Genomic DNA, 26,324 nt, shown 5'->3' on the forward strand with positions numbered 1-26,324 from the left:
CTCTCCTTCCTTCCCACAAAGAGGTCATCTTTACCCTGGACCCTGTCTTATTACCTTGTTTTTCTCCCCACCTTTCACGTCTGCATTCTAAACAAAATATCACTTGGTTTTGCCTGTTTTTGACCTTCTAACAAAAGAATTCATGCTCCCTCATTTGTGACTTTCCTTTTTTTTTTTTTTTGCCAACAACTTTTGATCTCAAAAAATTGACCTATGTAACTGTAGCTCATTTCATTTCACTGCTGACTGTATGAGTACACCATGCCTTATTTATGTGGCCATTCTCATGTTGATGGTCATTTCAGCTGTTTCCAGATCTTTGCTGTGAACTCACTCCTGGTACCCAGGGGCAAAATTTTCTCCAGGATCTATATAGAAATAGAATTATGGGGTGGGGATCAACTTGTTTTCCTAAATGGTTGTACCAATCTGTATCCACATCCCCTATATCAGAGTGTTCATCATGCCCAACACTAAACATTATCAGGATTTTAAATTTTTTCTAATTTGGTGGATATCAATAGTATCCCATTGAGATTGTAATTCCATCTCACTGATTACTCAGAAGATTAGACATCCGTTTACATATCTAAAATTGGGTGATTTTTCTTTCCCTCTCTTCTTAGGTACACTCTGTATATTCTAGATACTAACCTCTTGTCATACCTGTAAGTAAATACGTTCTTCCCAATTTGTGACCTGTCTTTTCAAACTCTTTGTGGAACCTTCTGACGAACCTAAGCTCTTAATTTCGATGGAGTAAAATATATTCATCTTTTCCTTTATGGCATGATTTTTATGGAGATGATATTTTTCAATTAACTTTTTTTTTAAAGATTTAATTATTTATTTATTTATTTATACAAGCACTGGGTACAGTCAGAAGCGCGGGAGGGTGAGAGAATTCACCAGAGCCAGAGCGGGGAGCAGAGCAGGCAGAAGGACCAAAGTACACTGCTGAGGGGAGCAGCGGGCACCAGGAGAGGTCTGCGCGCCATGTGGGACCCTCCTCCTTTGGCCGGGGAGCAGCCGGGGATCGAACCGTTGCTGCAGAGGCTGCCGGGAAGGCCCTCAATTAACTTTTAATGCATCCTTCTTAATTGGTAAGCCATTTCTTTTCCTGCGGCCTATATATCCTCAAGACTAAACATGAGGTTTAATGTCCCAGGGAAGGAAAGGAAGCCCCGCCTAGGTGAGGAAGGAATGCAGAAGGAAATGACATAATGGTGAGTTCCCACTGGACAGAATGAGGAACTGGAAGCCCTTCAAGGAACAGCAATGATAACAGAGAGATTTGGAGAGAAAACGGTAAAGAGAAGATTATAGCTCAATCTTCCAGAAACTCAAAACTGCCTCTACCTTGAACCTCACACTGAAGATGAAATTATAAAACAGGGTAAGAGAGAATTTGACAGTAGACGGGACTTGTGCCACTTCTGTGGAACTGTGAGAAAAGGCTGTTTCACAAGCCCCTTTGCCAAGATAAGGCAGAGAGAGTTCTGAGCCTCACCTAGATCTCCAGTAGCAAGAAAGAGATTCATATGATCCGGTGGGCTACTTGAACATGGAGAATCAACAAGACTACAATGACTGGTGCCAGAGACCCACAGCTGGGACCACAGATGGATACTTCAGGCCGGCACTGGATAGAGAATAGGGAAGAAAATCAGAGCGTCTGCAGAACCAATCAGGGCCAAAGTGGAGCTCACAATGTGGAGCTCAGACAACAATAAAAAAAGGTCTCTCATAGTCAGAACAACACAGACCATGAGTTGTACATACGAGCTGCACACCTCAGCATCCTCCAGATGAGAGCAGGATGCATGATTGCAAGTTGGAATAATGTGTAATTCTGGAAAGGCTACTGAGATGCAATGACAGCACAAGGGCTAGCACATGATTAGCCACCCTCCCCATAGCCACGAGGACACGCAAGATTTTCATGTACCTGACACAATTTTAGAGCAGAGAGGGAAGAAGACTTTAAAAAGAAGGAAACACCTCTGAGAAGGGAATTGAGTCTTGAATTTGATCAACTGTAGATGAAACCAACAGGACACAATTAGGCTTCACTGGCATGTTTAAGTAACTCCTCCTCCATCCACAGAGTCACTCATGGGATGGGGGCTGAGACTGAGATGAGAACACCTAGAAAAAATGAAAGAAAGCTACTTTTTTCCTTTTTGCACATTTGAGAGATATTGTGTACAATTCTACTCTGTTTCAGGGGTTATTATTACGGTCTTTATTGAATATGGGAAAACCAGACATACAAAAGATTACCAAGCAAACTAAGCACAGCTATGGCGCTATGTACAATACAGAGTCTATAGAGGAAGGGGAAATCAGCTATCTATCTCAGTTTTGTATTGTTGTACAACAATACACCACAACATAGCAGCTTAAAACACTACACACCTATCATCTCACTGTTTCTGTGATGTGAGGGCATGGCTTATTTGAATCTTTTGCAAAACGTCAATGAAGTTATCAGCCAGGGTTGCATCCTCATTTAAAAGCTCAAAAAAAAAAAAAAAAACCTACTTCTAAATGACATGGCTGTGGACAGCATCCGGGTCTTTGTTAGGTGTTGGTGAGCACCTCAGTTTCTTTGAGGCTGTCAGCCAGAGACCATCCTCAGGGTCTCACCTTATGTGCCTCCCCCGCATGACGGCTAGCTTCTTCAAGCCATCAGAGAAAGAGAATCTCAGCAAGACAGACATCGCAGTCTACGTAATGTGACTGAGGGCATGACATCTCATCAACACAGTCACATTTTATTGAGTAGAGAAGTCACGGTTTCTTCCCACACTCAAGGGTAGGGATTACAGAAGGGGAGACAGGCTTATGGGAGCTGTCTCAGCATCTGCCCACCACACACACAAGGTGGGTGAGTGGAGACAACATACCAGATGGAAGTTCTCACAGAGATACAATCTGAGCTGGATTTCAAAGATTAAGTACCCAGAAGTTGCTTGGCAGTTCCAGAATCTAACCCAACACAGTGTCCAGCACCATAGGAGACAAAAGGAGAGGTTTGTGAATGAATAGTGTCATCAAAAAAAAAACCCCCCAAGGGCCTCCCCTGGTAGCGCAGGCAGTTGAGCACAGCCCTGTGAAGCTGTCCGCAGCTCCTGCAGCGTCGGTTTGATCCTGGCCCGCCAGCAAGGGTCCCACTTGTCGTGGCAGACTTCTCTTGTTGCACCCACTGCTCCCCTCAGCAGTGTATTTCAGTCAGTCTGCCTGTTCTGTTCCCCGCGCTTTCTTTGGTGGATCCTCTCGCCCTCCCGCGCATCTGGTCTGTACTCCGGTTCTTGTATAAATAAATAAATCTTAAAAAAAAAAAAAGAAGGGCCTCCCTGGTGGCACAGCAGTTGAGCGCTGGGTTGTGAAGCTGCCCGCAGCCTCTGCGACGCAGGTTCAATCCCCAGCTGCTCCCCGGCCACCAGAGGAGGGTCCCACATGGCACGCAGACCTCTCCTGCCGCCTGCTGCTCCCCTCAGCAGTGTACTTCGGTCCTTCTGCCTGCTCTGCTCCCCGCTCTGGCTCTGGTGAATTCTCTCACCCTCCCATGCTTCTGACTGTACCCCAGTGTTTGTATAAATTAAATAAATAAATCTTAAAAAAAAAAGAAAAAGAAAAAAAATTTAAAAAAAGAAAAAACCCCAAACACTCCAGTAAGTATGAAGAGAATATTCTACATAGGACAAAAACAGCAAAAAAAAAAAAAAAAAAAAAAGGTCTCATCTCAAGAGCAATAAGTAACATTAAAGATCTTCCAAATGTATTAAGACAGGAGAGGCCACTGCATTAATGTCTCAGCAAGCTCCACCGGGAAAGTACAATGAATGTCAAGGGCATGAAAAGGAAGGGGATGATCTAATGCAGGAAGCTCCCCAAATACTATATTTATACACATGATAAATAGATTTTAAGAAAGGTGAAACCAAAGTAATGTTGATGACTAGGGAAATAAATAATATTTGGACTTTACACTGCAGTAACATCTTTCATCTGGGGTCCTAAAATGCTTTAAGGGTAATTAAATTTGGGTGCTGCATCAAAGGAGACCCATTTTTTATCAAAAATATGGATTTTATGCCCTTCAGCAGAAGCAGCATATAATGCGCTCACAGATAACTGAAAGCAACCCAGATGTTAATTTCTTTCGAAGAATATTTGGTAATTTTTTCCAAGGCTCTACATTCATAATTAGCTGAGTCTAAGGAAATACAGGGTGTTAGCCATATTTCTTTGTGCACATCTGGAAAGTGGCAGCAGTTTTAGCCTTGGTGGAGAGTTAGGAAAATGATGGTTAGAAATGATCCCGATGGACCTGATGTGGGAGACAGGCCTGGCAGAGGAGAACCGAGGGAAACAGAAAAGGGACCTCAGCACAGCTATGTGGGAATGGTGACCTCAGGATCACCAAGCCACAAATCCAGTTCATCCATGACTCTATATCTAGGAAACCAATTTTGGAAGAATTCAAGTGTGGCAATCACCGATTGCAGCCCAACTGATGGACAGTGAAAGTGAGTAGAGAGTCCCAGAAGCCCAGGAACAATGATAAGAATGCGTTGTGATAAGAATGTGTGGCCATGTGGAAAGTCTATGGGCAATAGACAGAGTTGTTTCTTCTCTTTTCCATCCATTAGCTTAGGAGGACTCTGCTGGGATTCCAAATACGTGAAATAGATGCAAAACCATACAGTTTGGAAGAACAGCTGGGGGAACATTATGCTGATGTGCAGTAACAGCTTGACTTCTTTGAAAATACCAATCATTGAAGGACACCTGGTGTGTGGACGGTAGCAAAAATGCAGTGGACAGTAGCAAAAATGCAGCAGTGGACAGTAGTGGGTAGTAGCAAAAATGCCCTGAAAAAAAAAAAACCTTTGCATTTGAAGATGACATAAATGACATGGTAAAACACCCAGTATGTACCAGACTCTGTTCTGTTTTGAAGTAGCATCGCTGAAGTTCTTTGCATCTTGATAGCTTGGTTTATCATATCATATCAAGTCCAGGACAACTAAGAGCATGTTCAATTGTGTTGGAATAAGCATCTGTGGCTGGTGATTTCTCAGAATGCTTCAAGACCTTGCCATCTTACCATTTTATATGTTAAATGAGGTTTTAGTGGGTAATGTTGAATCCATTCAACATTGTCTATGGGAAGCTCGAGTCTCCCAGGAAAGGTAACACCCCCACTAGGAGAAGTTTTATTCTATATAGTTTTATAATATATATACCTGGGGGTAAGAGGGGGGGTCAGTGTATTTTAATAAATATTAAATGGCACCTTATTCATTCCATTCATTCCCACACCCAATTCTCATTTGCTCCCTTCTACTCTTGACCTCTCCTTCAAAATGTGTTTCTCCATCAGTTTACTATTTAGGTGGTAAAACATGGAGACAGCTTTCAGCCCCCACTTCCTTAGATGACAGCACAGGACCATTATGTTAACAAGTGGTACAAAAGCATAAAACACCTAGCCCATCATTCTGTCCAGAATAGGGCTGTAACATCTGCAAAAAAGGCCCACCATCTCATGAACTTAAATAACAACTGTCCTTCTATATAAGGAGAATATGAGAGAATAGGTACCATCTAGTCATTTATTCCTACTAAAAGAAGTGACTTTGGGATGAGTGAAGAAAAAGAAGCTGAAGATATACTACTGAAGGTAAGATAGGGAGGAGATTATGAATAGGAGACACTGTTTAGTGAAGCTTCGACCAAGTCCCATGGTAGATTTATCAGTGGAGGAATCTGATACACAAAGACAGGGAACCAAAGTTGATTTAGAACCTGTTAGTGCAGTGAACTCATCCCTGGGAGCAAGCCTGTCTTCAAAATGGTTAAGTCCTATTTGCTATACAAGATCCACATGCTATTGGAAACTTTACTGGGCTCTCACCTAGGAGTCATCCACCTACATCTAAACTCCCTCAATATTTTTCATGTACCCCCCACCGAAATGCTTACCCCCACATTCATTCTATTTCAGCATTTTATGTGTATGTATATCCTCTTCTGATCATAAGTAACTTGGGGCCCCTAGCTTGTGCCTTATGTCTGGAGGTACTCAGTGAAAACCTTGGAATGAATGAGCTGTCATTTAATACTTATTAAAATACATTGATCTTGCACCTCCACCCAGATCTAATTTGTGAGGTAATGCCTTTGTGCTTGGCTATACCCCTGGATCTACCCAAATTTCAACCCAATGTCAATTATGGTTTTTTTTTTAATGGGGTCAACACTTTCCAGAAATAAATGAGTCTGTCATTAATGTCATTCTTTGTAATGATCTTAAGCCTCTCTCAAGCATGCCTATTCCATATTCATGGCTTCTCGAGATCTCTAAGGGCAGAAATGTTGTTGATTTTGTTGATGTAGTTGTCTACACACACTACCTTCCTGGTAAAGATCTCCACCCACACTGCACAAACATTATTGGTTAATGAAGCAGATCATTTTATTTTAACACCATTAGATATAGAGCACTCCATTCCAAGTGATGCCGTTAAACAATAGTTGCTGAGTAAGGTCATCACACTCAACACACACCTTCTCCTGCTTCCTCAGGCCATCAAAGTCATAGGGTTCATTTCCCTTGTTAGAGTCAGCAGCTTCAATCACACTTTTTTACAGAAAGAAAAAAACAAAGAGTTGGGCTAAATTGGCTTACAGCTTGGAAACTGAAGTTTGCAATGAAGGATTCTGTTTGTTAAAAAATACCCTGATAGGTACTCTTCTCCATCAAACAAGCTATCCATTTCCATCAGTTCTTTGCTTCTTCTTCTGTAAGACTCCATTTACTCTGGTTCATTTACAGAAGGTTACTGTGGCTTTTCCAGGAAACTACTGCCTGCTGAAGGAAATTTTCTTGTGTACAAAATTAAGGACCAATTGTACAGAAACAGACATGAGTAATAGAATATTAGCCTTATTAATATCCTTACGACTGTACCTGAGCCTTCCCAACAATGGTTAAGTGTTGCCAAACTAGCTTTACTTTGTGTTGGCACGGAACACACCATAATATATAGTTCTTTTTGTCTTGGCACCGAGGCGGGCACTCCTGCCAGAATCCACTCTAAAGGAAATGTGCAAAAGACAATAAGCCCATTCAAGTGCATTAGCGATGACTTCCAGTGGGGCTTTTTCAATTTTTAAATTGATACAAACCACCCTATATTAAATAGGGGAAGATTTATTTTCCAAAAGAAGATATTACATTTTCCAATATATTCCTGACATCTATTCCCAACAAGATATACCACCAGGTTGTTGGGGAGACAGCAGTCAGAAAAAAACAGTGAGAGGCATCTCCCTTGCAAAAGGATGTAAACATGCATGATAATTGATTGGCTTCATTTAGTCAGACTTTAATATGTGAGACTTAAGTATGTACATAAACTTACATTATTGCTGTGCTCTTGTCCCACAGGTTCCATACATTTTCTTTATGAAAATGTGTCCTTGTGAGTGAATAAAAAAGTGGAGTTCTAGCTACAAACCTTACACCCTTCAAAAACCAAAACAAAAAATCCGTGAAGAATCTCCTATAAAAAGCAAAGCCTGTTTACTAACACAAAGTTCAGTATTTGCCTGGGTTAGCAAAATCCTATCTAGAAGGAAAAAAGGAGTAGGTAGGCTTTTCTAGTTTCATGAGGCAGTAGAATTTCAAACTTAGAAAGTACTTGTAGACTCTTCTGAATTCTAGAGAGTAGAAGAGCCCCCTGCTGGCTGAAGGAAGAAGAGGCCTGAATGGAGTGGAAGGAAGTAATTTTATACTCCCTACTTCACCCTATTCTTTCTTTCTTGCAATAGATAATATGCTTGCTATGTGCCAAGCACTCTTCTAGGCTCTAGGAATAGCACTTAAACAAGACAGAGAGTGGTGCCCTTCTTTTGTAAGAGAGAAGACGGAAAAAATTTGAAATATCCAAAATATTGTCAAGTAGAAATCGATACTATTAGAAAATACATGAATCACAACCGAGCAAAGGGGAGAAGTAGGAGAGGCCTGGAAGAGTCTGATATTTTAGATGGAGGACTGAGCATTTGAACTGAATGAAGCCAAGGAGAAAGTGGGTGGAACAAGTAGGAGAGCTGGGGAGCAGGCAGTGCAGGGACTCATCAGTTCACAGCCAGAGGCCCCCCTGGGCCTCTAGAGTGGGAAGGTAAAAGGGTGAGGAACTGAGGGCCAAAGTGAGAAAGGAACTCAATGGTGCAGTCTTAGATGGTAAGAATTTTAGATTTTACAGGTAAGAATTTTGAACAGAGAATTAAGTAAATCTACTTTCCATTTTAAATAGGCCATTGCAACAGAGAGAATTAACAGCACATTTGACAAAAGTGGCTGTTGACATGGTGTTTCCAAAAATTCAATGAATGTCATCAAATTCCTGCTACTTAAAATGAAGTTCAAAGAAAAATCTCTGCCCTCGGAGAGCTTTCACTCAAGTTAGGGAAATAAGAGAAACACACCCAAATGACACTTAGACAAGATAAGAGTCAGGGAGTAATGATTACTAAGCATTGTAGACAAGAATGATGATGATGATGATAATGATGATGATGATGATGATGATGATTATGAAGGTAATGTCCCCAGCACTCAAGTACCAACCTGGGCAATTTAGTTTAATGGTTAAAAGTGGGAGCTCAAGAACCAAGCTACTGGGCTTCATAATTCTGGTGCTACCACTTCCTAGCTGTGTGACATCAGGCATGTTGCTAACCTCTTTCTCAGTTCTCTCATCGTAGAATGGGTCTAATGACATTATCTACCTCATGGAGTTGCTATGAGCAACGAATGTGTTAAGGTTATGAATCAAGTGCTTAGCTCAGCGCCAGGTGATTTTTTTTTTTTTGAGATAATATTGGTTTCCATTGATGTTTTATATTAGAAGCATAGGACCTCCCCCACTCAGGTGCTGTTACCATTTACCACACCTCACTCACTCCCAAGACACCTGTGATCAGTTGTGTTTCCCCCAAACTTGCTTGCTCCATTCGCGTACCCAAGCCCTCTGCTTTGACAGCCTCAATTCTATATTCACTTTTTTTTTTTAATAGAGGCATGTTTTTTTTGTTTTGTTTTGTTTATTTGTTTGTTTGTTTTGTTTATACATGCACTGGGTACAGTCAGAAGCGCGGGAGGGTGAGAATTCACCAGAGCCAGAGCGGGGAGCAGAGCAGGCAGAAGGACCGAAGTACACTGCTGAGGGGAGCAGCGGGTGGCAGGAGAGGTCTGCGCGCCATGTGGGACCCTCCTCCGGTGGCCGGGGAGCAGCCGGGGATCGAACCGGCGCCGCAGAGGCCGCGGGCAGCTTCGCAACCCAGCACTCAACAGCTGCGCCACCAGGGAGGCCCCTATATTCACTTTTCTAGGGTTAGTTCTTAGTTTGGTTTTGCCTAATCCTTTGTTTGGTTTCTCTATATTCTACATACAGGTGACACCACCTGAATCTGTCTTTTCCTTCTGATTTATTTCACTTAGCATAATCCCGTCCCGCTCCATCCATGTTGCGGAAAATGGCATGAGTTTATCTATGTTGATTACTGAGTAGTATTCCAGTGTATATATATATATATACCACATCTTCCTGCTCCACTCATCTGTATTTGGGCACTTAGTTTGTTTCCATAGCTTGACTATTGTAAATAGTGCTGCCATGAACATAGGAGTGCATGTTTCCCTTTGAAGTAGTGTTTTTGTATTCATCAGGTAGGCACCTAGGAGTGGAATTAGTGGGTCATATGACAGATCCATTCCTAATCTTTTGAGTAACCACCAAACTGTTTACCATTGGGGCTGGATCACTCTACATTCCTATCAACCGTATAAGAGGGTTCCTTTTTCTCCATATCTTTGCCAGCACTTGTTGTTTCTGTATTTTTTAATATGGGCCATTAGCACAGGTGTGAGGTGGTATCTCATTGTGGTTTGGATTTGCATTCCTTTTGAAGTAGTGCCAGGCACTTTTTAAATATTACATAAACAGAAGGAAAGTCTCCAAAGTTACACTGTTACTATCTTTATTATTGCAGTAGTGCAGATGGGATATGATAATTACTTGAACAAATATCAATTGTGTAAATGTAATTAAAAGGGCAGATTTCAGACTTACAAGGTTAAGGTTGGGCGACAATAAGATGGAAAGATGATGGGCTCAAAATGAATGTGAGGCCTCAGGTTCATGAGGAAAACAGTGCAATGGGAAGACAGAGAAGTCAGGAAGGAAAATGGATTTGAGAGACAAGACATGTCTGACTTGAGGCATGCTGAGTTTGAAGTGGATGGATGACAGTGGCTCAGAAAAGAATTACAGCTCAGAGGAGAGATCAAGGACATCCATATGGATTTGTACCCTTTTCTATGGGGATGATCCTTGAAGTCATGGAGATGACTGAGATCACCAAGACAGAAGTGGCTGAAAACAGAGGTAGAAGAATGAAGTCTGGGAGACATGACTGTAGTTTTGGACTAGGAAAGAGTTCATAGAAAGAGAGAGAAGAATTAGAAGGTCAGGAAGAGAAGAAAAGTACTGAGAAAAATGGAAAACTACAGTCACTGCTACTAAGAGATGAAGGATGACTAAGGGTGCATCTGGGTGAAATGATAATGAAGTCACAGTGGAGTCAAGGAAGAGTTTCAAAAGCGCAGATCATTCTAAAGGTTTCTGCTACTTGGGTGTCAAGGATGCTATGCTGTTGGCACCCAGATTTCCACTTTAGGACCAGAGTTTTTATTCCCCAGGGAAGGTTGGTCCACCTCCTGCTGAGAGCTCATGGTTGCCTCAGCTACCTTGGCCAAGGTCATGCCCTTCCAGAGGCAGCCTGCATCAATGACTGGGGGCATTAGGACCCAATCCTTTCACTCAAATAAGGACAACGCAGAAGGGTACCCCAGCTTCAGCGCTGTATGGAATTGCAGCCCAGCATCTCCTGGACTCCATTCTGCTTCCTTCTTTTGCCCACATGAGTATTGATGCTGAAAATGCTCCCAGAAAGTGCTCCTCTCTACCTCAGTGTCTGCACCTCTAGGAACCGAACAATCACAGTACATTTTGAAAGCAAATAAAAAATAAAAATGATAACATCAAGGAACAGTTTGACACATAGAGATGAACACATAAATATTATTTAACAGAAAAATTAAAATAGTTTCTTATAAATAGGAATTCCATTTAAATTTAAAAGACTTAAATCTGAGAACAGTGAGAATGGGCTGTTCCTCAGGACCCCAAGCCCATCAGACTTGTAAAGATGAGGTGGTGCCATGTGCCTTTGGTGAGAAAACCATGCTAGGTTTCCTAACCCGATTGATGGTGCTGTCACCCCTATAACCTCACAATCTCTTTTAATCTCCACACTCTTGTCACTTTGCTGCCATCTGGAGAGAGGATTAATTTCATTTTTCCTCCAAGGAGATTAATGTATCCTATTGGATTCCAGAGCACAAGGCATGCCTGTCTCTACCCCATCAGCACTAATCGGCTTCAGCAGCTGCTTCCTCACCATTGGGAAATGCAGTGATTTCTGAAAATCCTCCTAGTTCTCTTCACCCCTGGAGGACGGTGTCAGGGTACAATACCCCCTTTTGCTGTTCCCAAGAAAGAAGAACATCTGATGGCCCTGAAACACTATTGATGTGTTGCCTTGCAAAGCTCCCTTTGTGATGGGTTGTCTCTCTAGGCTTCTTAGAGTTGAGTGATCTCTCCACATACCCACTGGGTATTGCCATAAAATGATTGGGGCAGGGGGCAGAAGAAGTTACAATTTTTTTTTTTGTGGGACCCTTGCCAGCGGCCGGGGAATGAACCGGTGCTGCAGAGGCTATGGGCAGCTTTGCAACCCAGTGCTCAGCCGCTGCGCCACCAGGGGAGGCCCAGAAGTTACAATTCTTAAGAGAACATTCTTTCATACAGCCTATTGTATTATCCAATACCTCATATGCTGGGAAATGCAGGACTCTGCTCACAACTGTACCCCCAAGAACCCAGCGAAGTGCCTGGAGACATAGCAGGTATTAATTGTTGAATACATGACTGACAAACTGGGGTAAGGTGATTCCTAGTGAAATAAAATAATCTGCAAATAGAGATAATAAAGACAGCTAAAGAGAATTTGGCTCCACGTAAATCCTGACTAAGCTAGACTTCCCCCCTACTATCACCTCAGTATATGCCTGTCCCTATAGCTCCCTCAGTGATCCAGTTGTCCATTGTAGATAGTGGATTAAAAAGCTCCTTGGACTGAGTTAAATTACAATGAAAGCCCATTGGTAAGTGTCCCAAATGCTTAGGCTCTCATAAATAGGCATATTCATTGCTGCCAATACCACAGAAGGGGAATTACTCAGCATAGAGAGTTACAAGAAAGGAAGACAGGGACATTTTTAATAAGAGAAAGGGATCCAAAGATTAAGATTTTATTTTATTGAATAATGATCAATGGTCCACATAAATGAAACTATTCCATTTAAAGTTTCAAGAGTAGCCTAAGGGACTGCTATGAAATTTGCTCTCTCCCAATTCTCCCACAATGAAAATAATACATATTAGCAGTTCTCACTGTTGTAAGGATTTTACCTGTATTCTCTTTAAATCCTCTCAATAACCCCAAACATCGAATCTCCATTTTACAGATGCAGAAATTGAGATCTAGACAAGCTAAATGACTTGCTCAAGGTGGCACAGCTGTTAAGTGCAGCCACAGATATTTGAATCTAGACAGTTTGAGTTCAGGAGATGAACACTCCAAACTCTTCCCCCCCTTTGTAGCCTATAAGACATGTGACATTATCTGTTCTTACACTCTTTGGAAAGAATGCTCTTGGACAGCAACCATATGACACTTTTTGGGGTGCAATTGATATCTAAGACTCCACTCAACATTGATATTCCTAAAGAATAGTGTCTCTAATATTCGGGTGTTTAAAGTAAAACAAAGCAAAGCAAAACAGAAAGTGGACAATTTGAAGGCAGTGTTTTTTGTGTGTTTTGTTCACGGCTAAATACCAAGATGCCTAGAACAGTGCTTGACAGTGGTGGGCACTCAAAAATATTTGTCCAACTTGTGGTTGAGGCAAAATGAGATATGCAGTATCCCCTACAAAGGCCCATATAAACATTATGGCACAATTAAGATCCATCCTGCAGGGTGCCATTTCTTGCGAGAAGCCAAATTGCTAAGTCTCACTTCCTATTTGCCTTCTATTTTATATTAGAATCATTTTGCGAGTTAAGGTTAAAGAATATCTCCAAAGTCACACAATTTTCTGAGGAATAAATAAGCAGAACCAAAACAGAGTTCTTCAAAATTGGCCTACAAATGTTACAGGTGTAACATGTTTTCATAGTCTCATGAGCCCAAGTTCAAGAGTTGCTTTGTTCATTAAGCATGTTTCATTTGTATAGAGAGGCAGGATTATCTCATGATTAAGAAGCATGGGCTGAAAGACCATATTTAGGTATGATTCCTAATGCCTCTAAGTCTTAGTTTTGTCATATGCAGGATGGGGTCCATCTTCTTAGCTCTGTCAGTCAGGTTCCAATCAGGAAAGAACCACTCCAAGCATTTCAAAGAGAAAATTTAATATAGGGAATCAGTGAGTATAGTGGTGGAAGAGCTGAGAGGCCAAATAGGATGTCAAGACATCCAGAGATTAGATGCATCAAGAAGAACACCCCACTTGGCACCAGAGGATAGATCTGTGAGCAAAGAGGCCAGTAACCAGCTCAGGACTCATGGAGCTGCTAAGAGATTTAAATGGCATATATATGTAAAGTGCTTAGCACTGTGCATAGCAGGTACCTTATAAAAGTCATTATCGCTTTCTTATGTCACATGTACTGGACTAGGCATGGGTAACAAAAAGGACATAGACTCTGCCCCCAAGAGCAATCTGTCTGGTCACTGTAGCCTTTTTCTTAGCTATGACACATTCTGTGGGCCTCTGGAATGAGATCCAGTGGATATTATCCTCCACACTGGTTTAAGTGACCCACTTCAGAGCATGAATATCCCATCAGGCAGCAATGATCACAGAGAAAAACAGGTCAATATTGGCCTAGGAGAGTAATGTTATACTCTCCTAGAATAAAGGAGGTCATCAAAAATGCAAAATATTTTTATGCAAGATTCAAAGTGATCTTTCAATGAAATGGACATTGATTCAATCATCTTCCCCAACAAGAGACTGACTCAGTGAGTGTACCATTTATTCTGGTTTGAAAGTAGCTGATGCTTTCCTGAACAGGCAGTAACTTCATAGTTGGAAGTTTATTTTAAGAAAGAGTTTTCTCAAGTAAAACATGCGCCCACACTGTTGACATGGAACCTCCCTTGGATGAGGGGTTTGTGACCCTGGTAATGAGCAAAATCTACAGATACTGTTAATTGGAAGCCAAGAAGATTTATCTTTCCATCTCTTCCTCTGTCCCTGAAGTCAAAGGATATGAGAACTGGAACTTGAAAAAACATTTTAGCGTGCCTCACAAAAAAATAGGAATCATTCCGAAAGTCTAGTGCCAAGTACTGCCAAACATTCACTGTTAGCAGAGAGTGATTGAAAGACTTGACCATGGCAACAGGGCTAACTATAGTAAGAAGGCACCTGATAACCCCATCCTGGAGCATTTTAATTAGGTGGGACAGCACGAGAAGGTATAACCTGTATCTTCCATAGGCTGACTAAACAAAATAACTGAAAGCTCTAAACTCATCTTTTTTTAAAAAAAAAAAAGATTTATTTATTTATACAAGCACTGGGTGCAGTAAGAAGCGCAGGAGGGTGGGAGAATTCACCAGAGCCAGAGCGGGGAACAGAACAGGCAGAGTGATGAAACACACTGCTGAGGGGAGCAGTGGGCACGGCAGGAGAGGTCTGTCGCTCCATGTGGGACCCTCGCCAGTGGCTGGGGATCGAACCGGCGATGCAGAGGCTGTGGGCAGCTTCGCAGCCCAGGGCTCAACCGCTGTGCCGCCAGGGGAGGCCCTCTAAACTCATCTTTAAAGAACATAAATAAAAATAACATTTTATACAGAGAAATAAAGGGAAAGAGGAAATGAGTTTCCAAAATTCCTAAGTACAATTGAGCTGGATTAATAACTTCTTTCCTACACAAAGTGAATCAACTTGACAACTCAATGACTCAGAAGTCACCATAGGTTTAAGACAATGGAACAACATTGTTACTCTGAGTGGTAGGCAGAAGAAAAGTTCCAGGACACAACAAATTTCATTCTGATACAGTTTCCTGGTTCTTTCTTTTTGGTCCCCAATATAAATGATATCACCATCCCCATTAGCTCGGCATGAGATACTGCCAACCCATAATTACAAGTGCCTCCCCCCACCATTCTGTTCCATCGAGCTGTCAGTGAGTTTCATCTCCAAATTGTAATGGCACTATTTGCTTTATTTAGGCTTGGGTGATACAGGATGGATGCCCTTCTAGAAAAGCATATGCATTTAAGATGGCAGAACAAGAATGATTTATATGGGGAATAACTCCTTAGTCTGTCAAAGACCTGGCAGAACCTTTCTGGGAAAACTAATTGCAGCCAGCTCCTTCCACTGCTCGAAGATGAACTATTGGCGTCTCTGCCAGCTATCATAAGATACAATCTGCCAACCATAAGAAGAGAGGAAACCGGATTCTTCATTCTCAGCATTTATACATGCCTGATAATGTTCAGTTGCCCGTGATTCAATTATTGAGATTTGAAAGTTCCCCTCACAAACATTCGCCATTTTCCTTAGATCACTGCAAGATCACACAACCTTTCTGAACCATTTCAGATGGAAGCAAAATAATTTTTATCCTACAGTGATACTGACAGAGCTGCTATGAGTGTCAGGCCCGTGATGCCCTTGTGTTCTCATAAAAAGTGGAAATGGTACTAATGTGGTGGAGGAAGGTAAACAAAGGGTCTGTCTCCAGCATAGGAGATGTTTTGCCTGAATGCAGACAGTTGTCCTGTTCTCTGAATGTTCTCCCCATTCTCCTTGTTTTTTTTCTCCCCTGTCACACTTCAATTCATCTGAGAACTTCACTAGACAAAAATCGCAAAAGTTGGTGGCACTAATGTTAAGGAAAGGGAAACAATATGGAACATGTCTCCCTCTGAGACCCAGAGTCATCAGAACATTGTTGGATACCCCTAGGACAGGTCAAATTCTATCTTGTCTGATCAGCTAGACTTGGATTCATCAACATAGAGCTGATTTTTCTCCCAGGGGATATTTGGCCATGAGTAGAGACATGCTTGGTTGTCACAATTAGGGGTAAGAATGGTACTGGCATCTACTGGGTAGAGTCCAGAGACGCTGCTAAACCTCCTACTGTGCACAAGACAGCCCCCCACAATAAAGATTTGTCCCACCAAAAATGCCAATAGTTAAGGCTGAGAACCTCTGACCTAGATGTTAATTGAAGTGTACAAAAGGTTTAAGTGTCTCTCTCTTCCAATTGGCATAAACTCCCACACAGAAGCTATACCCCACACAGACCTCTGTTTAGGCCCCGAATTTGCCCGATTCAGCAGATCACACTTTAATAATGTAATTCAATTCTTCCTCATTTTTTAATGTTATTTGGACCCTTTAATATAATTTGGCAAGCTATTATAGTTGTTACAGCTGCTAGTTTTGCCCTCAATACTGATTTCACTTATGACCTCAGCCAGAATAAGATTTAAAGTTTGAGATGATGTAAGTGAATAAGGATTATTAGATTTATTCGTATGGCAATTTAAATAAGAAACTGCCTGGCTTAGAATAAGTGGTAAATGAAAAATGCTAGTGATTTATAGACCTGTCCATTTTAGAGATTTATATGATGTGTGGGATGATTAAGTAAGAGACAGGCCTGATTATATGAAATATGTAATTTTTGTAAATGCAATATTGGAAGCAAGCTGCTAAACACTGCTGCATAGCAACTCTGGGCTAAGCAATTTTTATTACACAATTATTGTAAGCAGGTATGCAGAGTCATGTGCACATCACACATGGAGTCCTTACTCTATTTCTTTAGAGTTGCATGGGAGTTCGTTCATAGGAAATACATCAAACTTCAGCCTTGAACCATCAGTCACCTTAGTGCCCCAAAAGGCAGGACAGATTGGTGATTTCAGACATGACCCAGTGACTGTCAGGCCCGAACACTTCTCTCTTCTGTAGAGAATTCTGCCACTCTGGGTCACAGCATCCCAACTTATGAAATGGAGTTTATCCATTTGTTGTATTTTTGAGTCGCTTTGGGGGACATACAACTCTAAAGTTCCGCCACCAGAAAAAGAAATGTAAGACACTCTCATGTACTTTTCACTATGAATCCTACTCTAGTCAAAGGTAGCATCCAGAGCCAGAGAACTCAGAGCTCAGAGGCGATTCCTCCTTGTCTCAAGTTGCCTTTTGGAAGCATTGGGTGCCAGAGAGAGAGACAAAGCCTGTTGCCACCCTAAGGTTTTGTACATAGTTCCAAAGTCAGCCAGAGGATTGCTGTGGAGGAGTAAGGGATGATTCATTCTGATTGCTCAGGTGCGGGTACTGTGTCTATGAAATACTATTAATATTTAAATTAGTTTGACAGCTGCTTGGTACAGACCAAACACAAAACCAAACACCTATCCTAGGAGATAAGATTGAGTCCTGGGTAGTAGTCATATTTCTTCCATAAATCGAATAGGTAAATTATCAGCCTCTGTAAGCTCAGGGCTGTGGCTTCTTTACTCACTTCCCAGGGTTGATGTGAGGTGTTAAAAGATCTTGAAAGGAAAGCCCTTTATAAAGCACAGGACAATATACAAATGCAAATAGAAAAAGAAGCTCAGAAGACAAAATGGTGGCCCAGAGCAAAACAGGAGACACTTTCATTCAATAAATATCCACTGAGACTCTGGGTCCCAACTGAGCTTTCTGGTCACCAAGGGGAGCAACTATGGGTCCTTGGGGGTGCTCAGGGCTGAGATGGGGGATGAGCTAAACTCTGTGATGTTTACACAGTAGGTTAACTGCTGGGGATGAGTATAATTCAGCTGAAGAGGTGAGGGAGACAGAGCTATGGTAGCAAAATAGAAAACATCACAAGAGAAATAACAGTTACCACCTCTTACAGAACTCAGAAGAATTAGGCAGAGAAAGGAGGCACCTACCTACTCCATATGAACACGGAAAGTACCCACACGGATTTGGTTTGCTGTGGAGACCCAAAACACACATATGGGCCTCCCCGGTGGCGCAGCGGTTGAGCTCTGGGTTGCGAAGCTGCCCGTGGCCTCTGCAGAGCTGGTTCGATCCCCGGCTGCTCCCCGGCCACCTGAGGAGGGTCCCACATGGCGCGCAGACCTCTCCTGCCGCCCGCTGCTCCCCTCAGTACTTCGGTCCTTCTGCCTGCTCTGCTCCCCGCTCCGGCTCTGGTGAATTCTCTCACCCTCCCGCGCTTCTGACTGTACCCAGTGCTTGTATAAATAAATAAAAAAATTAAAAAAAAAAAAAAACACACATATAATAGTCGAGCTTTGTTGGGGCAAGTGACACAGCGGTCTGCTGTTCTTGAAACTCTTACTTAAATTCCAACCCCATATTTAAATATACTATCCTTCATTAAATATGCAGAATTTTAAATGAATTATAACAATAAAAATCATACCATTCTTTCTTATTTACTTGTATCATTTACTTGTGTCATTTACTGATCAAATATAATTCTTTTCAAGTTAATATGGCCATGGGTTTTTTAATAACTAAACAGAATTTCCCAGTATAGTAATTTTAATATGTATTTTTCTTTTGCTTAAACAGTAAATGTTTTGGTCTAGACCACTGATAAACAGATTATTTCTGAAATACCCATGTTGCCCATCTTGATCAAATGTGAAGGTATAAAGAAAGACGGATTCTTGGGCCTCCCTGCTGGCACAAGGGGTTAAACACCGCACTGTGAAGCAATCCGAAGCCTCTGCAGCACAAGTTCAATCCCAGGCCGGCCAGGGAGCAACCCACATGGCAGATCTTTCCTGACTCACCTGCTGCTCCCCTCAGCAGTATATTTCAATCAGTCTGCCTATTCTGTCCCCCATTTTGTCTCTGGTGAATCCTCTCACCCCCCCGCATCTCTGGCCTGTACCCCAGCTCTTGTATGCAAAAATAAACAAATCCTTAAAAAAAAAAAACAGTTTCTTATTAGGACAAATGAATTGATTTTAAAAATTCAAAAATTATATTGAATGGTTTAGCTCTACAATTCTTTTAATAACCTCAAAACCATATGGCCAGCTTCTCCACGATGAAGAAAATAACAAAAGGAATCCAAGCTGTCAATTATGCCTATCTGCATTCAGAAGACAGAAATATTTTTAGTTGCTAACCGGAGACATTGCCCTGGAGCAAAAAATATAGGTCAAGAGAGAACAAATTAAATAATAAGATGCATTTATTTGTTGCAACTTTATCATCACCCCTTCTTAAAAGCCTACTTATCCAATAAAGGTAAGTTTGAAATATATTTCCTAATTACTATATTAACAAATTCCCTAACATTCCTGATCAGTTTTTGGAATTGATTAATAAGGCAATCATCGCTTGGGAAACTTTTATATGCTATTTGATATGGATGCCATCTGTGAAAAGATGGTCAACTGAACACAGTAAAAGCAGGTTCAAAAATTGCAGTATTAGAAAGATAATGGAATGACCATGACCTCAAATACTTTGAGCCAAATAGCAACTGTCAGCATCTGATAAGCAGTATTTGACCTCAGAGGCAGGTGATATAAACCAATCTGAAACAGCCATTTTCTCAAATTCTGTTAAGGATAATAAACCAATTTGGAGGAAATCACCCAGCTGAACAAGGAAGCCTCTTGTAATCAATGATCTAGAAACAAGCACCATGATTTGGGTGGAAAGTATCAAGTGCTAAGGGAATCTGGGAGTCTGTTTCCTTATATTGAGGGCCCACTAGACTTTCGCAGTTTTTGGTTTTAGTGATTATTGCCGTTTCATTTTCTTTTGATTCATTCTTCACTCTTTTCAAGGGAAATTTAAACACACACAAAATTAAAGAGAACAGTATAATATACTCCTACCTACCCATCTTGGAGCTTCAAAAATTAGTGACTCAGGGGTACTTATTTCATCTATCCTTGACATCGTGTCAGTGTGCATCCATACATTTTAAATAAATAAGTACAGATTTCTAAAACTAAAGTCTTGTTTTTTAAAAAGAGAGATTATTGCCATCACTAAAAAATTACTAATTCTTTCATTTTATCAAAGTTCTACTCAGTGCTCTCATTTCCCAAATGTCTCTTACATGGCTTTTTGCCGTTTGCTCAGCTCCTCCGAGTAAGGTTCACATGTGGCAATTGGTTGCCATAGCTCTTGAGTTTTTTTTTAGTCTATAGGTCCCCTCCCCCACTTTAATTTTCCTGGCTATTCACTTACTGAAGACACAGAGTCATTTGTCCTAGAATTTCCCACATTCTGGATTCTGCCCTCTGTGCCCTATTATTTTCTGAGAAGTGGTGGTTAGATGGAGCCCGATTAGATTCAGGCTTGATTTTTTTTTACAAGACCACTTTATTAGGGTGTCAAATACTTCCATCAGAAGAGTCATGGTGTCTGGGTGTCCCTTTCAGTGATGTTAGTGACTACTGATGATCAACGGTCTCTGTTAATATATGCTGTTTGAGGAAAAGCATTGAACCAAAGTTTGGGGGGAAGGAAGGGAAAAAGGGAGAGAGGGAGGGAGGGACTCTACTCCCTGCCAGGCTCTGTGCTTTGCAACACACATTTAACCATAACAGCCCTTTGAAGTAGTGACTGGAGAGGATTTGAACCCAGTCCATCTGCCTCAAAGCCCGTTCTCTTAGCTGCCACACATGCAAATTACCTTGAAAGTCCCATGTGTTGGACCTGCCTGGTGGCGCAAGGGGTTAAGATGCAACCTGTGATGCTATCCACAGCCACTGCAGCACAGAGTTCAATCCCTGGCCAGGGAGCAGGACACATGGCGCAGCAGACCTCTCCAGACTCTCCCACTGCTCCCCTCAGCAATATATTTCAGTCAGTCTACCTGTTCTCTTCCCCACTCTGTCTCTGGTGAATCCTCTCATCCCCCGCACCTCTGGTCTGTACCCCAGTTCTTGTGTGCATAAATAAATAATTCTTAAAAAAAAAAAGAAAGTCCCATGTGTTGCCAAAGAGAAGCCCTTGCAATGGTTAGTAGTAAGAATAACTGAAAGAGGTAGAAGAGAAACTATAGTCCCAAAATGAATCTTAAATAAAAAGCATAACTTCTTTCTTTTAAAGATAGATCAAAGTACCAAATAACTATTAACTGGCAAGAACAATCACTGAAAGGACATATTATCTGTGGGTATAGGTTGGACTATAGAGTCATCTTGGTGCAGACACAGAAAAAGGGAAAGGAGGCGCCTCCCTGGTGGTGCAAGGGGTTAAGCACCAGACTATGAAGCAATCCACAGCCTCTGCAGCACAAGTTCAATTGCCGGCCAGGGAGCAACCCACATGGTGCAGCAGACCTCTCCTGTCCCGCCCGCTGCTCCCCTCAACAGTGTATTTCAGTCAGTCTGCCTGTTCTGTTCCCCGCTCCGCCTCTGGTGAGCCCTCTCACACACACACACACCCCACCCCCTGCCGCATCTCTGGCCTGTACCCCAGTTCTTGTATGCATAAATAAATCTTTTTTAAAAAAAAAAGAAAGAAAGAAAAAAGAGGGGAAGGAAGTTCCAAATAACCTTGCACTGAATCGGGCTGAAATAGCACTATGAATGTCACCAAAGTAACTAGAAGCTATGATGGGCTGTTTAAAGTCAACTCTGCCCTTTGCACAAATCAACTTATTACCCACACTCAGGGTACAGGATTGCCAAAATTAGAGTCAATTCATTAATCTCCCTTGCAGGGGTAGGTGGCTATATATCACTCCAGGTTACAGTGACAGCAAGACAATAACATTACATTTCCACAGTGCATCAAATAGCATTTCTCTCAATTCATTTGCTATCAGAGCCTCCATAAAAACGCCTCATAACTAAATGGTCTCTGTGTCTTTTTAGAGTATTTTTTTTTTAGTATAAAGGAAAAGTATGAAAGTTTCACTTCAAATAACATCTCTAATCAAATGAAAAGATTTGACATATTTTTATATGCTTGTCCCATTCCCACCAATGAATGGAGGATGAGCTGAAGAGCCAGGAGAAAACAGAAAAGGAAGGAAATGATTTTAACTTACAGTGTTTAGGATGCTACCTTTCATTACGGTATTTAAGAAATTTAAATGGAAAAAACAAAAAGATAGGCAGATAGAAAACTTTATAGTCTAAATGCATTTTAAAATTAAGATTCTAATTAATGGAGCTGGCGCACCCTCATTTCTCCAACAGCATTTACCAATATAAGCCGTGTCATGGTAGAGATTGATCAGAAAAGGTATTCCTTTACAGTTATTATTTAAAACAATTTAAACTCAATCATGTTTGATAGGGAAAGTTCCTTTATTTTTTTCCAGTGGAGTGAGGCAATATTAAAAATAGGACCTAAATTTCAGAGACTGCAAAATACAAATTAAATGATTATGTAGAACACTAATGGAAACAAATTTGAATAATACCCATCTCTCTTTCTTTTTTAATTTGCAAAATACCAATCAGAGGCACGGAGCCACCAAGGGGCTTGTGCTATCATCCCTTTCCGTTGTTACCACAGCGATCAAAGCATTTGGTTGTCTCATCTCACATAACTCATTATGTTATGAGGCGTTTCTGTAACAATTAATTAACTGTTACATCTTGCAAACAGTTCTGCTGAGTTCTTTGGCTTCCCCTAGCCGCCCCCACTCCCATCTTGGCCTAAGAATCCTTTCATGTCACCAAATCGCGAACATAAATTTCGATAGCACTAAATATCTCTTAGCTACGCGCTGAAAAAGCCTTGGGGGTGGGAAGAAGCAGGCACGACAACAAAGCCCGCAGGCGCACACCCCACGCGCCGGCCGCGGGCTGCAGACAAAGGACCAACTTGCTGCCCAAAGCGCTGGCCGCGCATGCGCGGTGCTGGCGGGCTGGGAGGGCGCTGCGTCATGGAGCTGCCAGCGCAGGCACCGGAAGCCTGTGGTCCAGAGAGCTCTGCTATTGTGGTACTCATTAGCTGGTTTGGGGCTAGTGGCATAAACTCTCTTAATCTCAGTTTCCTCATCTGTAAAAATGAAGAAAGCACCACCTTGTAGAATTATTGTGTGGGCTAGAGAGAAAACACGTGTACAGCTTCTTGGTACGCGGTAGATGCTCAATAAAGGACACTCATCTCTCGCCATCCTAGAGCCTCATCCTAGATACGAAGGGACATCACCATAGCAACGATTCCGTCCTTAGAATGATTATGTAGAACACTAAATGGAAACAAATTTGAATAATGCCCATCTCTCTTTCATTCTTTTTTTAATTCGGGCCGTCTGGAAGTGGATCATGTAAGTGGGCTATATGTTCATGTGCTTTTTCCTGCCTGGGTATTGACGGCACCCTTCCGCAGTTCAGACAAGAACAGAAATTCTTCTCTGTGGGTGTAGTAAAGGCGCACAGGTCTTTAAAAAGAAGCACAGAGCAGATGAAGCCTCCAAACTGTTCAGCAGCAAAAAATCTGTATAGAGAGCCCCAAACGCTGAACCATTCAAAATTCCATTATTAGTCTTAAGATTCTGAATTAATCAATCTACCCTAAAGTCATCTTCGGAGGCAGACACAGAAGCCAAATATAATACTTCCCACACACCATCCGTTTTGGAATATTGTTCAAATATTGATGAGTTTCAAACTTAGTGTGTCAATATAAAGATATTTTATATCTGAAAATCAAGCTTGACTTTTAAAAGGAAAAAAAAGTCAAAGACAGATGCTTACTATACATGTTCCCATCCTGAAGCTCAATGGGAATGTCAAATAATATCACAGGTTAAAAAGTTAATGTTTTACTTTTTTCTGATCCAAAAAAGGGAAATTTCTAAATTTTAAAAATCTATCTACAGACTGACCCTAGATGAGGACCAAAAAAAGCTAACAAAATAAAAACACAAAAGTGCATTCCTTTGTTTCTCCAGGTTCAAGCACATACACACACACACACACACATCACACACACTTAGCTGGAAAAAAAAATTAACCTCTTAACAAAGAATGTGTTTCCCTGGGAATATTCTACCACTGTGAGGATAATGATGCAACATTTCTTCCTATCTTGCTATTCCTAAAACATGAGCTTGCCAATATCCTCCTTCCCCGGTTACATAAGAGTACCACAGAGAAAGTTCTGGGTAGCCACAGTGTCTTAGATGACCCACACTGAAAAGAGTCAGATATCCTCTGATCTTTCCAGGAAGGTTTATGACGAGGACAGAAATTGATTCTTGGTGAAGCTGACATGGACTAAAGAGAAAACATCTATGTGCAGATGAAGTTGGTAGGCTCAGAAACATATTTGTAGTTAACACAAGAATAAGTGTCAATTGGCCTCCCCGGTGACTCAACAGGTTGAGCACTGTGCTGTGAAGCTGTGTGCAGCCTCTGCAGTGCACGTTCGATTCCGGCCAGCCAGGGAGAAACCCACATGGCGCGGCACTCCTCTCCTGCCTCGCCCACTGCTCCCCTCAGCAATGTCTATGGTCTGTCTGCCTGTTCTGCTCCCCACTCTGTCTCTGGTGAATCCTCTCACCCTCCAGCGCCTCTGACCAGTACCCCAGTTCTTGTATAAATAAATAAATCTTAAAAAAAAAAGTGTTAATAATTTATACTTGGGGAAGAGGCAGGTAGGAGAGAGGAAGCAATCACAAAGCACAGGTAGCTCAGGAAACCCAGGAAGCATGCAGCCCTTTATCAAGACTGACTTTCTGCTCTTCTGCTGTGTCCAGAGGGGTTCAGAAAAAGCCTCCACAGCATTCACTACTTAAGAACCGCCGGATACAACTGAAAGGACCTCAGAGTTGGTGCAATGTCTTCCTGTAGATTGCTGATTGCAGCGGTGGAGCCCCTGGAGTAGCACTGACTAAGTGGGCCAAGGAAGTAAGTTATCACCTCTTGCATCACACCTTTAGCTTATCACTGTTAGTTCTGAACAACTCGACCACTTCAATCTGTCTGACAAAGAGCCCCTGAATGTTCTCACAGTCCATCCCCAATAGCCTACCACTCATATCCAAGTCTTTTCCAGGGATATTGGGAAACCCTAGGATTCTCTGGTCAAGAGCAGGTTCTCCTATGGTTCTGCCCAGATCTTGATTTTAAGGGTGATAAGAATCTTTTGGGTTTTTTTTTGGTTTTTTTGTGGGACCCTCACTGGCAGCCAGGGAATGAACTGGCACTGCAGCTCTATTGTCTGTCTGCCTGTTTTGCTCTCCGCGAATTCTCTCACCCTCCAGCGCTTCTGACTGTACCCAGTGCTTGTATAAATAAATAAATAAATAAATAAATAAATAAATAAATAAATAAATAAATCTTTTTTAAAAAAATTGTTTTTACCATTTCTAATGGCGGGGTATAAAATCAAGAAAAGAAATATTGCTTCCAGACATATGAAAATTATATGAAATTCAACATTTATTACTCAAAGCTATGCTCGCTTCAGCAGCACATATACTCAAAGCTTTAATAGACCTTATCCAGACTTGTTTATTTAATCTCTGACTGATTTCTGCTCTCAAAGCTTAAAACATTTACTACCTTTCCCTTTACAAAAAGGTTTTTAGATCTCTGACTTAGCTCTTGGTTAAGACCTTGGGTTCTGCAGCTAGTGATCCCAGTGACCGACAGCTTCTCAGGCAAGTCACTTAATTTCCCTATCTGTAAAATGGAGATAAGTCTTCAGAGAAAGAAAGTGAGAACTAAACTAAATGTTTAGCATGGGGTCTAGTGCACAAGTGTCACATAAGTGTTTGTTATCATTATATTTTAATGTGATTAGACACTGGCATATAGTATTATTCTTCCTAATCTCCCTGTCCTCTATTCCAAATTAGAATAAATCTTGTACTTGAATAAGACTCTGGAGAGGAATCCACTTCTGTGTGGCCACCACAACCAAAAAAATTCAGAAAAAACAATTGTATAATAGGAGTTGACTGCAACTCTAACTCCTAACAATGCAACCTTCTATTTATTTCCCATGGCTGAAATAAAAGCGAATAAATCATATTATAATCACTTGAACAGAAAAAGTTAATTAAGGCAGAGAGGTGCTATGACTCACAAATAATCCTGACAATGTTACTGTGACTCGG

The sequence above is a fragment of the Talpa europaea genome (assembly GCF_964194135.1).
Source record: "Talpa europaea genome assembly, chromosome: 3".
NCBI classification, from domain to species: Eukaryota; Metazoa; Chordata; class Mammalia; order Eulipotyphla; family Talpidae; genus Talpa; species Talpa europaea.